Source organism: Tauraco erythrolophus, unplaced genomic scaffold (assembly GCF_009769465.1).
Source record: "Tauraco erythrolophus isolate bTauEry1 unplaced genomic scaffold, bTauEry1.pri scaffold_61_arrow_ctg1, whole genome shotgun sequence".
Lineage (NCBI taxonomy): Eukaryota > Metazoa > Chordata > Aves > Musophagiformes > Musophagidae > Tauraco > Tauraco erythrolophus.
This window is the reverse complement of record NW_028238629.1, coordinates 93,788-99,854: the sequence shown is the minus strand read 5'-3', so window position 1 is coordinate 99,854 and position 6,067 is coordinate 93,788.

Here is a 6,067-nt window from a genome sequence, read left to right as displayed (position 1 = left end):
GGTTTTTTCCGCTCGAAGGACGAAGCGCAGCCCCGCGGCGGGGTCTCGCCTTGGTTCTGCCGGACCCGATCGGGATGTCGGAGCCATCCCGATCCGTCGGCACGGGTGTGCCGGTAACCCCGGGATGTGGCTGCTGAGCTGCCTCTGAAAACTTTGTGAGTGAATCATTCCAAGGGTCTGGAAGCGACACCGTGAGGATCAGGAGCGACCTGCAGGCGTGCTCGAACTCTCAAATCAACCCTTTCCTCTTTTTTCCAGCGTCCGTTCTTCAACAATTCCTTTGATAATAACATAAAAAACACTTTTAAGATCCAAAGCCAGTTCTGGCTTTTCCCACTGGTGCCAGAAGCTGCTCCCTGGGCTGGACTGGTTACAGGGGACGTTTCTTGACTGTAAATGTCCCAGTTTGACTCCCTTGGAAACATCCCGTGCCGCTCCCGGTTTTGGGGGTGCCGTGAGGGGCTGCACCCCGAGCCTTCTGCTGGATTAGAACAGCAGAGGGGTATTCCACCAGCAGGAAAACTGTGGAATTGGGAAAATTATGGGCCAGCGCGACGGAGATCTGCCAGTGCCAGGGGTGGGGGGCACCTCCATCCTTACACGGGGGGGGAGCAAAGGAGCCCGGCTCTAAGAGAGGTTGTTTCTGGGCTGTAATAGTGGGAAAAAAAAAATTAAAAACAATGAAAATAATAGATAGTCCGATGAGGAGTGGATTAAAACCCGGAGCTCGTGATATCCGAGTCTTTCCGTGGAGGGAGGGCTTCGGGGCGCTGCGAGCTGGGATCGCTGGGTCTGGACTGGGGTACTCCAGTAATCAGAATCACTGTTTAATGGTCTGTTTGATTGCTGGTGGTTAAATGGGACTGAGAATCTCTCCAGCTGAAGTGTAAACCTTGGAAAATCCTTTTGGGGTACTCGAGACGAGGTTTGAGGATGGAAAAATGAGCTTCTGCGACCTACTTAGCCCAGAGCAGCTTCAGAGGAACAGGGACTTGGTCTTCCAGGAAAGTTCCAGGGAACCAAATCCCCAAATTTTCCAGGGAGCGGATGCTCCAGTGCCAGGAGAGTCTTTGGCAACAGCTTTGCTGGGAGTCTGAGTTGGTTTTTTTTTTTTGTGAGGGTGAGGGGATGGACTGGGAAACTCAGCTTTGAGCTGGTTCCAGGAATTCCTACCCCCTTTCCTGGGATCCATTAATCCTCACTCATGTTTTCAGCCAAGCGGAAAGCCCAAGCGCATCGCCTCCGAGCCCGCGGTGGCTGGCAAACGCCGCGTGGCATTTGCCAGCCGGCAGAGTTTGGCTCCCGGGGGGGAGAGAGCCGGCAGATTGAAGCGGATCTCTCCGGCTCCTGGCAGATCCCGACTCACAAAGCTGGCACCGGTGCCCATCCCGCAGGGGCGGCCGCGTTCCGGCGGCGATGGGAACGCGGGAAGAATGCCGAGGTCGCGTCTGAAAATTCCTTTTCTTTATCCAGCCCGTGTGTTTGAGGCGTGAAGAGCCCTTTTCTCTCCTGCCAGAGGAGTTGGGACAAAAAGGTGACGGTGGCTTCGCATCAAAGGCGAGTTTGGGGAGCGGGGAAGTGCTCCTGGAAAAGGAGGAGATCCCTATTTTTAGGGATTTTTTGGGATTTGTTTATCCCAGGCAGCACCCCGTTAGGCAGAAGCGTCTGTGGGTGAGCAGGCCGTGTTGAGGACGCCGTCGGACGGGAAGCGAAGGTCCTTCACGTGTTGATGTTGTGCTGAACCATCAACCTGTCAGCAGGAAAAAGCCTTTTCCTGATGTTAAGGCCCCCTCTTCATCCCAGTTGTGCCTCCTCCTCCTCCTCAGGAGCCTGAGCCACTCCGTTATTACATGTCCCATCCCTGGCAGTGTTCCAGGCCAGGATGGATGAGGCTTGGAGCAACCTGGTGCAGTGGAGGGTGTCCCTGCCATGGCAGGGGGTTGGAACTGGATGATCTTTGAGGTCCCTCCCAACCCAACCCATTCTGGAATTCGATGGTCGAGAAGTGCCACACTTGTGTGGGTGTTCTAGTTTGGGGGTTAATTATTGGGAAGGGTCATTATTATTCTCGTCTGCTGACACGGGCTTTGCTGTTCTCTGCTTGGTTCCCATCTCCTCCTCCTGTTTTTCTCCACTTTTCCTGTGTTTTCTCACTTTTCCTGTGTTTTCTCCACTTTTAATTGTTCTCAACTCCTGTTTCAGGCAAATGTGCAGTTGGGTGATACTTAAACAAACTGATGGCTTTTTTTTTTTCTATTTTAACTTACCCACCGTCTCTCTGTGTGCCCTGGAGTCGAGTTGTTTCATGTTCTAACGCCTCTGTTTGCTCAGCTCCGAAATAAATAACACCTACTGGGCCGGTGACTACGAGGGATAATATTAACGCATGCAAGGAGTCCTTGAGGTCCTTAACTGGGAGAAAAGCCAAGGATCATTGGGTTTAGTTAATCCTCTGCTTTGTTTTTCCCCACGTTTCTTCTTGATTTGAGACCTCTCAGAACGTGAAGTTAAGTTGCTCGAACTCTCTTGTGTCACTTTTCCTTTCGAGCGGAACTTTGGAAAACCGAGAAGGTGAATTACACACCGTCTTAGAATGAGGAACTAACAAACCCATCTCTTAATTTCTCATCCAGAAACACTCTCGTTTTACACTCCGCTTCCCTTCCTTAAAGGAGCCATAAATCAGCGCGTTCCTTTGGTGTTCGCCGTCACCGGGGGAGAGATTTAGTGCCGGTGTCAAGTCCGGGTCCGAAACAGGCAACCGCATTCCGTTCACACGCACGTCGCTTGGCTTGGCCGTCGTCCCAGGTGATTTTATTTGAATTATTTTAATTTTTTTTTTTTGAGCCCCTCACGAGCACGAGGGAGTCGGCGCGGGCGGCGGGGCGCGTTCGTTCGTCTCGCGGTCGGTCCGTCGCCTCCGCTCGCTTCTTGTTTATTTTATTTTTTTCCTTTATTTTCACCGTTATTCTCCTGCCTGCGCAGACGAGAGCAGAGACACGTCTGGGTGTCTCAGGGAGCACGGCCATTCCCAAACCCTCCTTTCTCCTCAAGCACCTCCACCTCCCCGCTCGACGAGAGCGGTTGTTCTGCCTCTTGACCGCGCCGAGCCCAAAGCCAAAGCCAAAGGGCGTAGGTGTTGCCCGAAGCAACGTGCTGCAGAGTGACCTTAACCTCTTTCTCCTGTTTTCCTCCCAAATACGCGTTCCCCGAGTCCTGCGGTAGCCACGAGCCTTAATCCCCTGATGCTTTGGGATGGCGTCGATGCCCGTCGCTGCCGAAGGGTCAGGTCCCTTCTGCGTACGTACGTGGAGCTTCTTCTGCCTCTTCCCAGTTAACGTCGCCGACGTCCCCAGTGTCACTACAAGACCTCCAGCCACAAGATAGGGGGTGGGAGTAGGTTGACCTGCGGTCACCAAACCCCAACAACGTGGCTGTTGCTGCTGAAAGCGGCTCCATCCTTTGACGAGAGGAGCAGCAGGACTTGCTTGGCAGGTCCTGGTAGCTTTTGGGCTCCATCAGGAGCGATGTTGGTGTCCACCTTGCTGATTTCTGCTCGGTTCAGGCAGAATCTGGACGCAAAATTGGGCAGCACCTGCCACCTAAGAGGTGGTCCTTTCTTTCCTTGGCTATAGGGTATGAAACTCATCAGTGGCTTCTTGTGCTTGAGCTCCCCGTCACCATCAGGCTCCGTTGCGTGGGCAGCTCCGGGTCTGGCGTAGGTTTCTTCACCGTGTTTATTTATTCACGTTGGGATTTTGAGTTCCTCTTGTGACTACCTGCAAGTTGGCCGACCTCCATCAAGGTACCAACAGCCACTGGCACCAGTTGCTCCTTTGCTCCAGGGTACCTTGTACCTGGGAAAGGGAATGGGTGGGCTCTTCCCCTGAGGAACCCAAGCCAACCTTGGTGGGACCAGCAGGAGCTGGCGATTCGTTTGACCGTGCCAAGGCAAAGCTTCAGATTTCCACTTACAGTTTGCTTTTTTTTTTTTATTATTTTCAAACGTACATGCAAAAAAAAAAAAACTCCAAAAAACCCCAAACCATCGCACATCACAGCACTAGATCACAAGGAAGAGAGAGGGTGGGCTTGCAGCGGGTGAAGCCGGCTCTGGAATTTGGGAGAAACATCAATTTGCACATAGTTACATGCTCTTAAAACTTAAATCTAGACTGAGACCATCTCTAGTGCAAGAGCCTCTAAAAGTAGCACGTAGCTCCAGGAGTTTTTCGGTTTCGTTTTCTCGGGGGAAGGTGGATGACCACCCGGCAAAGGTGGAAGTCACCCAACTGCAGCAGGTTGGTCTAGAACTCATCTATTTGGGCAAACGTAGGTCATAAATAGCCATTTCTGCGAAAGGCTCTCCCTTCCCTCCTGAAAAGAAACATCAAAGTGTCTGAAAACCGACCACGACCACCCTGGGGGAGGGATGGGGTCTGGTACCGAGAGCAAAGACAAGTCCAGTTACGGAACCGGGCGCCGTAAACGCAACGGGACGCGACGGCGCGTCGGCACGCGTCGCGTTGGCACGGCTTGGTCAAGGGCGACGCGGCGGTGGGGTGGTCTTTGTAGGGGCTGGGGTCCTGTTACGCGTCGTTCTCTGCGTCTGTTCTCTTGAAGGAGTCAAGGTGGAAAAAGTCCTGACAATGAGCAAAATGCGTCGGGACCACGTCTCCTTTCATCCCCAAATCCAGGATTATTTAGTCCCTGGGAATCTTCCTCTGTAACTGCAGCCAAGAAAAATTTAACCTTTTCTTTTCTTTGCCGTTCGAGAGGCTGTGAACCTTTAAAATCGGACCCACAAGCCCGTGGAGGCTTAGAAGCAAAAGCTCACGCAGAGGAAACATCCACCAGCCCAGGTCTCTGGGTAGACTCACAGCTCTGGAGATCCAAAATTTAAAAATAAGTCGGTATTTTGGTTTGGAGTCGTTCAGTTCAAATAGACGGGGGAAGGTTGGCTCTGGAGGACCGTGTTCCTTCCAGGCTCGTGGGAAAACCTGACCTTTCCAGGAATACCACCCATCCTTCACGTCTAGAAAGAAGGAAAGCCCAGACTTGGGTCCTCAGCAGGAGAATAAAGACTTTCCCGTTGGTTGTAATCAAGGCTTCCGTTGGCTGCTCTCTCTTTCTTGCCCTTTCTGTGGGTACACCGTGGTGGTGCCCACCCCGCCTGACCGGTGGCACCACGATGGGTAGAGAAAATGGATTATTCCTTTCTCTCCTCGTGGAGATGTGCTTTTCTCTTGGCCGAGTCCTGACCTTGCCCTCGAACGTGGCCTCTTGGACTGAAGTGACTCGGCAGGGACGTGTTATGGGTCAACACCATCCAACTTCTTTCTCCCGTTGGTCGTTGGGGGAAGGGAGTGCTGGGATGCCTTGAGTGAACTGGGAGCGGAGTCAAGGTGGGAAATCCAGCTGCAGACAGACCTACGGAGGAAGGGCTTTCCAGCAGGGATGTTTTTGCCAGTAAAAGCTGTTTAAAAAAAGAAGCAAACAGAAATGGGGGTGGCTGGTAGGTGGGATTTCGGGAGAATAAGTCTTTGTTCTGTCCGTACCGGGAGTAAAAGTGCCCGTTAGAGACAGACGGACATAAAGGTGATAGAGGACACCCCGTGGCAGCCTTGAAACACGACGGTGGACAAATATTCTGTTGTTTCTTGAAGCGGGTACCCGAGCATGGCCCTTCCACCAGGGGCCAGACCACCGCGCGTTTCCGAAATGTCAAACTTTAACCAAACTGCTGTGGTCCGGCTGATCGACGACCGGTAGGAAGTCTCTGGAGCAGCAGTGGAACCCTGTAGAGGTGCCTCAGGACCTTGGATTTTACGTTGAGAATCAACCTTGTCCCGTGAAGGTTGATTCATGCCAGGGGCAGGACCACCTTCCACTACACCAGGTTGCTCAAGGTCTTCATCTTCCCGTGAAGATGCATCTGGGTTGGGAAACGAAGCCGAACGGCACGACGAGCAGCTCGGGTGCAACCAAGACTTTAAATAAACGGATTCTTGTGGGAAGGGCACCTCCTGCTTCTAGAGGCAGCTCTGGTTGGCTCGGCCAGTCTTTG